Genomic DNA, 11,065 nt, shown 5'->3' on the forward strand with positions numbered 1-11,065 from the left:
ATGCATGTATTTTTTTTTTTTTTAAGAAATGTGTCTTGATTTCAATCATCCACTTTGAAACCACTTCAAACAACTCAGGAAACAGTTGGACAGCATCGGCATCAGCATCAGTGTAGACCAATGGAAACTACTGACCATCATCAGCTGCAGAAACAGGATTGTGTACAATGTGTTTTTAGGTGCACTTTGTGGTTAGTGGTCATTCTATTAATTGTCAGAACATTGAAGATAAAAATCAGAAAACGAATGGTTAATGATGATCAGACGTGTGTGAATGGCAGTTTGTGCCAGAAAGGAAGCTGAGTGTGATAATCACTATGATAGTTATTGCTAATGGTGATGAAGTTAGCAGGAACTAGGGCTCAGCCATTATAAAGCCTCAATCACCATCTTGTCTTTTCTAGACATCTTTTAACCCCTGTGCAGCTTTTAGAAAACATTCAAAGCTTCTACACGAGGCACAGTTCAACTTGGTGTGATGATATTTGTGATGAAAGTCAAGCTACTGTATGCTAACACTTTTTTAAAGAGGGTTTTCACAATTTATTCACTAAGCTTTTACACGACTCTCAATGTAGATGCAATAGCAGGCACTCTGCTGTAGAGGTGGCACTCCCTGCAGAAGCCTGCTCTGCAAGTGTTGAGATGTAGGTAGCAGAGGCTCATGTGACAGTGTGTCTGAACAGCAACCGCACTCATCTCACGAGCTGAAAGAAGTCAGGCCTACAAGGTAGCTTGAGGCTATTGAAGACCTGCCTGTCTTTCCCTGTGTATCTGTGTAAAAACAAGGTCACTGTCTCATGGTCTTACTTGCTACAGTACTGTACTATAGTTCAACCCTGATACCTAGATGAACAGGGTCTGAGAAGAACCAGTTTTCACCAGCAATCTGGGCTTGATACATCATACAAGCCCCGCTTATATTAAACATTATGTATGCCTTAATTTTACCCCATAACCAAATATGAGTCTTCCTGACCAGTTGTCAGGAACAAACCGAACTTCCACTCATCAAAATGGCCATTACTACTGAGATTAAATTAAACATAGAAGGACTACAGACAACAGGACTACAATGCAGGGGTCTTTGTTCAACTGAAAAAAAATTGAGAAACAGGAATGAGGAAGAACAATAAGAAATAAATCAAGGACACAAGTTTTTTCACATTTTGAATTATTTTTTCCTTTCAATACAGTCCAGTTTTAATTAAATAAAAGGTTTTCGCTCAGACCTGAAGGTTGCAACTGTATATATATATACAACCCAGAATGAATAATGGCTTGTACGGCCCCTCATACCATTGCTTTGACGATTTGTATTTTTGTTGTCTCACATACAGTTACTAACATAAAAATAATTGAATGTATTTTTATTTTATTTTATATGGTTATATTTGAATTACAATAGCTCATTAAGAGGAAGCAAAGTTAGTTACTGGGCCCAATGTCATAACTGAAAATAATCTTGACATGAATGTGTTTTAAGACCACAGAGTGATTTCATAACATAAATTACACATGTGAACTACATATTGAGTTTTATTGTATGTATCCAGGTGATACTACTACTAATAATAACATTCAAGCAATTTGTACAATAATGGAAGACATAGTGTGAGACATAGTGTCCAATAACGAATTGAAAATGTATAATTAAAATGATCAAAATATGACTGTCTTCTTAATGTGTTAAATGCATTAATATAATACATAATGTTGACAATGTGTTGACCATTTTAAATAGAATTTTAAGGAGTTTCCCCTAAATGACTAAATACAAAAATAAAATAAAACACATTTCTAAAACGTATGTCTTTGTTTTGACTCATGAATAATTCTACAATCAGATATTTGTCCTTCAGCTGCAGAAATAGGGATGTGTGCAATGTGTTTTCATGTGTACTTTGTGGTTAGTGAGTTTGTCATCATCTATTTGACTTTTGTGTGGGAATTCGGAATTTAAAGATCATATATAAAGATATCACCCAGCAGAGAGCTGCCAGAAATATTCTAACTGTCAGAATTTCAAATATAAATATCAGAAGCTGTATGAAAAATATTTATTGCATGAGGAATTGCATTTTTAGCAACATGTGCCCAAACCTTAGATCGCACTCATTAATATTTGTAAATATTGTTGATCTATCTTTATTTATTTAACCTATTGATTCATCAATGTAAATATATGCTGCATGTTTTTTTCCTGTGTCTGTGAATAAGGTCTTACTGTGCTACTGTACTGTGTTATAGTTCAACCCTGATACCCAGAAGAACAGGGCCTGATAAGAACCAGTGTTTACCAGCAATTTGGGCTTGATGCATCGTACAAGACCCCCTTATATTAAACATTTCGTATGCCTTAATTTCACCCCAGTTTAATCATATATGCGTGTTGCTTACCAGTTGTTAGGCAGAAATCAAACTTCCACTCACCATGGGACAGACATGTGGGTCTGTTATCTTTTTGTCTTTGGTCTGTATAAATGTTCCAATGCTTTGTAATTATTCTAATATTGTTCTTGAGATTGCCTCTTGGACCTCTTCCATGCAGGTGCTCATATTAAATTCCTTTTGATTGACCATGCATCTCTCGCTCTCTCAATTATTTGGACTCTTCTTTATATATATATATATATACACACACATTTACACTACAATCCATGTTACATACAAAGAGATGTTAAGAAAGGGATCAGGAAAGCAAAGAGGGAAATGGAAAGAAACAAAGCTCTTGGAGCTAAAACTAATGCAAAGAGCTTTTATCAATACTACAACAGCAAGAGGTCAATAAAGGAGGAAGTGAAACAGATAAAGGGCAACAATGGAAGTATCTTTGAAAACGAACAAGATGTGGCAAATGTTCTAAATGAGTATTTCACAGAGGTTTTTCCAAAAGAAAAAACAGATAACATGACACAAGTTAACAATCAGTCCAGTCAAATCCTAAGAGAGATCAGTATAATTGAGGAGGAGGTACTAAAGGGACTAGCAGAATTAAAAACCAACAAATCACCTGGGCCAGATGGTATATTTCCTATTATAAGCTATGCCAAATGACACTTAGAACAGGGGACATGCCAAATGATTGGAAAACTGCGAATGGCATACCTATCCACAAGAAAGGGGACAAAACTGAGTCAGGAAATTACAGACCAATTAGTCTCACCTGCATTACAAATAAAATGTTGGACAAATTATTAGATAGAAAATAGAGGAACATCTGAATGAAAACCAATTCTTGGAGATAGTCAACATGGGTTTAGATCATGTCTTACTAATTTATTGGAATTTTTAAAACTGCAACTGCAGCTGTAGATCACGTGAAAGCATATTATATGATATTACTTAGATTTCCAAAAAGCGATATAATCTCGGTTATTCAAATGACTTGTGATAATATTCAGTTGTGGGCCGACACCTGGAAGATGAAATTCAATGTGGACAAGTGCAAGGTATTACATGCAAGTAATACAAATATCCACTATAATTACGTTATGGGAGGAACAGAACTAGATGAAGTAACACATGAGAAAGACCTAGAGTCTACGTGGACTCCTCACTTTCTCCATCCAAACAATGTGGGGAAGCAATAAAAAATGCAAACTCAATGCTAGGGTATATTGTCAAAAGTGTAGAAGTAATGTTCAGACTGTACAATGCACTAGTTAGAGCTCATCTGGATACTGTGGACAGTTCTGGGCTCCACACTTCAAGAAAGATATCGCTGCTCTAGAGGCAGTTCAGAGGAGAGCAACCAGACTTATTCCAGGTCTGAAGGGAATGTCCTACTGAGAGACTGAGGAACTGAACCTTTTCACCCTGGAACAGAGGAGACTACGTGGGGACTTGATCCAAGTCTTCAACATCATGAAAGGCATCGACTACATCAAACCAGAGGAGCTTTTCCAGATCAGCAGGGACACACGCACCCGGGGACACAAATGGAAATTGGGCTTCAAGGCATTCAAGATGGAAAACAGGAACAATCTGGAACAAACTCCACAGCGATGTGGCTGAAGCGGAAAATTGGGGAACATTTCAAAATAGACTGGATGGGATCCTTGGATCACTTAGATACTAATGGACACCAAATGAGCATGATGGATCGAATGGCCTCCTCTCATTTGTAAACTGTTTTAAATACATTGATAAATGCATTATAGATTGCACAGTATTATATTTTTAAAATGCTATGTTTTAAGCAATTCAGAGTACTCTGAGCACAACAGTCGTGTGATATCACAGTGATATCTCAGTCGAGTGTGTGTGAATTTCAGAGTGTGTCACAAAGGAAATGGTCACTATACTAGAGTTATGACTAATGGTGCTACAGTTAGGAGGAACTTGAGCCTCAACACAGGATGGTTAACCCCACAAGTGCTGAAGCCAAAAGATGCTGTAATGTTTATTTGTCAAGTGCATTAAGGAACTGATGCAAAATGTCAGGTTGCATTGCACCATGGGAAAGGCTGCATTCCCAGCGCTAGCACTCCAAAAATTATGGGTTTCCATCACAGTTCGCCACCTTGTAAAATACCCCACTTTTGCTTGTTTATTGTGTTTTAAAAATACACCTTTAAAAAATAGGAAATGTTCAGGGAAACATTTTTATAATTCACTTCTGCTGTTGAATATGCAACTTGTGTGGCACTGGCAGCGAGAGGCAACCACAACTACGCCACTCCCAGTTTACTTTAAAGTGAGGGGGGAGGGACTCACTAAACCCCTCTCTCACTCTCCCCACACAGGTCTGGCAGACAATCCCAGATACACACAGCACAGGTACCAGTTCACAGTTATCAGATTATATACACAGTCAACAATCCAGAGGGATGAGGCACGAAGTCCAGGCTCTGCTAGTTACAGGTTTGAAACCCCCCTTAAAACAGCCTTTAATGAATGGGCAATATTGTACACAACTAAAAGGGACAGGAAAAATAGGTCCACAAAACCACTCAATGACAAAAACCTCATTAAAACCCACTAAACTCTAAACTAATCCTATCCCTATGAGTGGTTTATATAAAAACAGGGGTCTAATCTACCCTAGTCCAGAAAAAGAACAAAGGGTTTACTGGTGTTTCCTGCGCTCGGGCTGTCACAAGTCCTCGAGTTCCACTGTCGGTGTCCCAAAAAGTCTCTCCCGGGCCAGTGGAGTGGGTCCCTGCCACGATGTAGGTCCACAACGGGGGCACCAAGGAGAGGGAGAGAGAAACGGAGACTCAGAGGGGCTGCTACACAGATCGAGCTGGGTAAGTAGAAATATACACCACCAGCTGAACTTATGATGCACGTCCCTCAGCTCTCCTTTCTCCCAGCCTGTCTCCCTCCCGTAGGCACAACGTCCCAGGCCCAGTACCAGTCTTGCCACCAACGCTGCTGCAGTCTGTGCTGCTCCACAATGCAGGCTGGCTATCTTTAAGTCAAGTTCATATTCTGGAGCAGGGAGGTGATTGGTTGGAGACTGTTGCTCAGGAGGGGATCGTCCAATGAGGAGAGGTGTGCATGCCACAGTGTGGAATGTGCATAGTGACAAAACATGCTCATTGAAAGTAAAATACAAGAAATAAAAGATACAATCCAGTGAAAACTAATAAATGAAAGAAAAATAAAATAAACCAAACCAATAATTTAAATAAAAGAAACCTCCCACACCCCTAAAATTACACACACCCACACTGCCCTGCACCCCCTGCAACAATCATCTACTATTATATTCAATATAATTATAAGTTCAATAAAATGTAATGTGATTTTTATAACAAGGTATTCATTATGTACAGTGCCTTTGCACCGCCTCGGTCTGCCACCCTCTGCTGTACTGCAGGGCCAGGTCGACCCAATTCCTCTTTCAAATGGCCCAACTCCTGTACCTGCGTTTTCAAATCCTCCCGCAATGCGGCCCTCAAGGCCGCCCTCCAGGAGGTTGGACTGATGGAGGGCTTCCGTTCATTAGGGAATGAGACCACTGCTTGTGTGGTCACTTCCTCGGTCTCTCCCCAACCTTCTGTCTCCAAGGCTGTTTGAAGGTTGAAGGACATCCCTGGTTCACGGCAGGAGCTCCTGCTTCAGGGACCCCGACAAAAACCCTGCGATGTACTGGTCCCACAGCGTAACCTCCTCCTGTGCTGACCCCCGTGGCTCCTCCTGGAAAATAATTCACGCAACTGTAAAGTGAAGGCCCCCCAGAGTCTCTCCTTTATGCTGTTTGGTCTGGAAGAATTGTGCCCACAGCCCAGCCTTTGAACCACACAAAATATAAAGACTATCTAAATGTGCTGGCTAGTGGCCCTTTCCCCTGCCTCCAAAGAGATCTCCCTCTTTGCAAGACCTTCAAGGGCACCATACAAAAAAAAAAAAAAAAATCTGCCTTCTGTTGCTCGTTCAATTCAATCTGTTGCTTATCCCTGGGGGAACTAGCTCTGGAGCTTGCAAGACCTCCCTGTCCATGTGAGGTGTCTGGGGTCCTGCCGATGCTACACCAAAAGCGTGTCACACCCTAGTTGGTACTTAGGGGCGACTATGCTCCATGACCACGCCACCTCCTTTGTTACACTACCCACACCAATTCTCTCCCCAGGCAGGCTCGACAGAACCAAGACACTCCCACATGTACACGTAAGGAATAACAATATTTAATAATTCCAGACAGGGAATGAAGACTGTCCTGGATAAATTGTATAGAAAATTATAAAATAAAATCACTATATAAAACCTAGCTAAAACCACCTTTAATCCCTGGGTGTTAAAACACTAAAAACCCTACCCAAAAATATAACAAAGAAAAAATCTTATAAAACTACTATTTCCATAAAATTATACTGCACACACACAAAGACACCAATAACTTTTCCCCTCTTCCTTTCACAGATGCGATCAATACTCAGGCCGCACAGGTAAGTGGAATTAACTTCTCGTGGTTTCTCTTCCCTGCAGCCTGACAGCGCCCCGTTGGCCAACCAGCAGGCTAGGAATAAACACAGATGGTTAAAGAGAGAACTCCGTATTCTTACTCGGTCTACAGAGGATCTCCCTGAATTGCCCAAGGGCAGAGACACCTCAGGTAATAGGAGAGCAATCAAGGTTCAATGTTAATTTCTTGCCTCAACTATAAAATATAATCCACACTAACACTTTCTTTCTCCAAATACAGCTCAATACGGAGAATACCGGAGGGAGGGAATAACCAAGAGATCTATGCATCCTTGCCATAACGCAGACAAAGTTGGAAATAAAGGCCAGTCCCGCATACACAGTCAATTCAAAAACAAAACAAAAAAACGACTTAGCTGCTCGAAGCTCATGCCGTCAGTACTCTGCCGCCAAGTCCTTGGGGTGTATCGTCGCCGTCTCAGGGTTCGGGATCTCCGTTTGCATGGTTTGTAATCCACCTGGAAATAAAGAGTTAATCTGTCACCACAATATTTCCCACAGCTCCCCTCTCCTGTGCTGGCTTTGCTTCTCCTTCCTCGGTCCTGCTACTGGTCACATCACAGGCTCATGCTGTATACTCTCCCTACTGAAGCATCTCTCCCAGCTTAAATACTGAGACCAGGAAGCGGGGTGCAGGTAAAAATTTGAATCTGTAATCCAGACCATTGCTCTCTGTGGCAGTGAGGTGTGGGGTCCCCTCACAGGGCGGGAGTTCGCTCAGTGGGACAAACACCCTGTAGAAACCCTGCATGCAGAGTTCTGCAAACATATTCTACAGGTGCAAAGGAAAACACAGAACAATGCATGCAGGGCAGAATTAGGCCAATATCCATTATTAATCAATATACAAAAAGGAGCAATTCAATTCTGGCTCCATCTAAAAAACAGAAACCCACACTTCTACCACCACAGGACCCAGCAATGCCAAGAGCTGAACCCAGAGAGGAGCCCCCTCAGCCAGCGGGTCCGCAGGCTCACTGCACACACACACCAACACCGGCCAGCCTCAGGACAGCAACACACAAACACACACAATCAGAGTCGACCACATTGTCACACAGCACAAAGAAAACTACATCACCCACTGGGGAACACACACAAAAGCACAAAGTAAACTGCAGTGCTGTAGGGCCCTAAAAAGACACGACACATTAGCAGAATACCTTAAATTAATAATGAACGAAAAACACAAAAAGATCCTGACCAAATACAGGCTCAGTGAGGACAGCCTGGCCATCGAGACAGGCCGGCACAGGCAGACCTGGCTGCCCAGAGAGGACAGGCTGTGCCCCCACTGCCAGCGCAGAGAAGTTGAGACAGAGCTGCACTTTAATCTACAGTGTGAAAAATATGAACATTTACGAGCAAAATTTTTCCCCAAAATAGCAGATCTCTATAAGAGATTTCCAGACCTGCCAGACTCAGGGAAAGTGCCAGTCCTTCTAGGAGAGGAGACAGTATACAGCTGCCTGCCACAGCCTGAGGGACACAGTGGACACTCAGTCCACTCACACAGGGGACACCCTTGGACACAGGCTATGACACCTATGCTACACCCAATTATTATTATCAATATTAATTATATGTTTCTCTGAATTATTGTTTAATTTTATTAATTTAAATCAATCGGTTAATTGTTTAACATACTTATGTTTATTTATGTATGGAAATGTACATGTATATGTTTTAAAAATGTTTGTTATGTTACCGTTGCTTTGGCAATACTTATTTCTGGTCATGCCAATAAAGCACCTTGAATTTGAATTTGAATTTGAATTTGAGAGACAGAGAGAGAGACACAGCGACAGAGAGAGAGAGAAACGGGAATCTGAGGATCCCGCAATTACTCAGTGAAGGTTTCTTAGATATGGGATAAAGCAATAACCAAGTGCTTCAGGAAATTAAAATGTTGTAATTCAACTTTGCCTTTCATTTCCATGATGAAGAGTTTGATGTCCCCAGTCATAACAAAAAATCCCTAAATACATTGAGTGGGTAAGAGATTAACTATTAATCAGTTCAATCTGGTTTCAGTAACACGTACCAGTGTATACTGGACTTCAATAGGAGGAAGCTGAAAAGATGAAGACCTATGAGCCACACAGGCGGACACCTGTCTTACTTTCCTGAAGTACTTGGGAATCATTAGATATAATAGAATAATTATATAATACAACGGTATGATATATGTATGACATATATTGATACATAACTTAGACAACTGTTTAGCAAGGAATAGGGAAGGTTTGGAGGTTTGAGGAAGTTGCAGAAAGCAGAAGCTTGGGAAGCTGAAGAGTGCTGCCGCTTTCAGCACACAGGTTTTATGGGGGAAGAGACAAAGGACGTGAACATTAACAAACTGTCAGAGGGCTGGAATAATGGTGAGCGCTACTATGGGTAGTAGTGTGGACAAAGAGCATATCACGGCACTAAAGGAGGGACTGGTTTGACTGGGGTGTACCAGTTGCTTTCACATTTATACTGATAATCAATATAGGTATGTGTTTCTGTTTAGGACAAGCATTTGAAACCTACACTTCATGGTTTACATGCACACATTTACTTTTATTTTTTTTGTATACAGGGTACTCTGCTGATTAGGCTGTGCTTTATCCACAGGATACCAAGGAGGCTAAACAGGTGTCTACTACGACTTCATTGCCCATACATAGGTTCGGCCGACTGATGTTCCCTACAAAAAAATATTGTGTTGTCCGGTGAATGACACAATGGAGACCCGGGTGCACCCTGCACGGTCTGGTGACTGCACCTCAGTGGCATTGCACCTGTTGCCCTGGCACATAGACCGCTTGCTGATGCATTACAGACTCTTCCAGATTCCTTGCTCAAAACCTGGATGGAAATATAGCATGGACAATACTAGGTGCAGCTGGGATCGGCACAAGTCAAAGACCTCCAATTAGTTGGAGCATTGTTTTCATGTTCTTCTGCTCTTTGTCTCTTGTAGAGTTTCTGCTTTCTGTCGATGTTTATTTCAAATGTCTAATTTTCTCTGCATCAAGAATCCGGACAGTTATATCAGACTGTCAGAAATACAGATATGACCACACCCTATTATAACCCTGAAACACACATTTCCCACATAAAATACAGCAAATACTTCACATAAAATACTTTTATTATATGATGGCCTTTAATCACCACCAATCCAGCACCTGCTTACACTTTGCCGACCATATCAGGTAACTGTGTACACATAGCCTTACTGATATACACCCTATGACTACAGGGATAGAGATAAACAATACATAGCATGAGGGGGGACTTTCTTCTTTCTTTCTTTCTCATTTCATTCACTGTACCGACAGGAGGGACTGAAGAACTGCATTTCTTTCCCTGTGTGTCTGTGTAAACAAGGTCACTGTTTCACTGTCTCTCTGTACTGTGCTAAAGTTAACTCTGATACTTGGAGGAACAGAGTCTGATAAGAACCAGTTTTCACCAGCAATTTGGGCTTGATACATCGTACAAACCCCCCTTATATTAAACATTACATATGCCTTAATTCTCACAGATTAACTATATATGGGTCTTCCTGAGCAGTTGTCAGGCAGAAACCAAACTTCCACTCATCACAGGACACACATGTGGGTCCTGTTATCTTTCCTTCCTGCCTGCTCTGCATAAAAGTGCCTGTAGTTTGTAACTTCTCTAAGACTGTTCTTGAGATCGCCTCTTGAACCTCTTCCTTGCAGCTGCTTGTAATGAAAACCTTTTGATTGGAGGTGCCTCTCTCTCTGGATTTCAGTGTCACCCTACGTGATGAACCGAAGATTTCAAATTTTGAGTCACTGGACCATAAGACCTTCTTCCAGTCTTCAGTAGTCCACTGGCGGTGCTTCATGGCCAAGGCAAGCCTCTTATTTTAACATCTTAACATGCCACTCACTGTCAAACCTGCAGCTCAGTCTTCTCTTCACAGTTGAAACTGAGATTTGCTTACTTCAACCAGTGTTAAGCTGTGCTTGCAGCTGTTGTCCTGTGAGCCGCCTCTCACGCAAGCTGTTGACTCTCAGAAACATGTCTTCTGATTCTGTTGTGGCTTTGGGTCTGCCAGACCTCTTCCTGTTAGAGTTTCCTCCAGTTTCCAAGTGTCTTTGGTGGTGTTGGA

The sequence above is a fragment of the Amia ocellicauda genome, chromosome 22 (assembly GCF_036373705.1).
Source record: "Amia ocellicauda isolate fAmiCal2 chromosome 22, fAmiCal2.hap1, whole genome shotgun sequence".
NCBI classification, from domain to species: domain Eukaryota; kingdom Metazoa; phylum Chordata; class Actinopteri; order Amiiformes; family Amiidae; genus Amia; species Amia ocellicauda.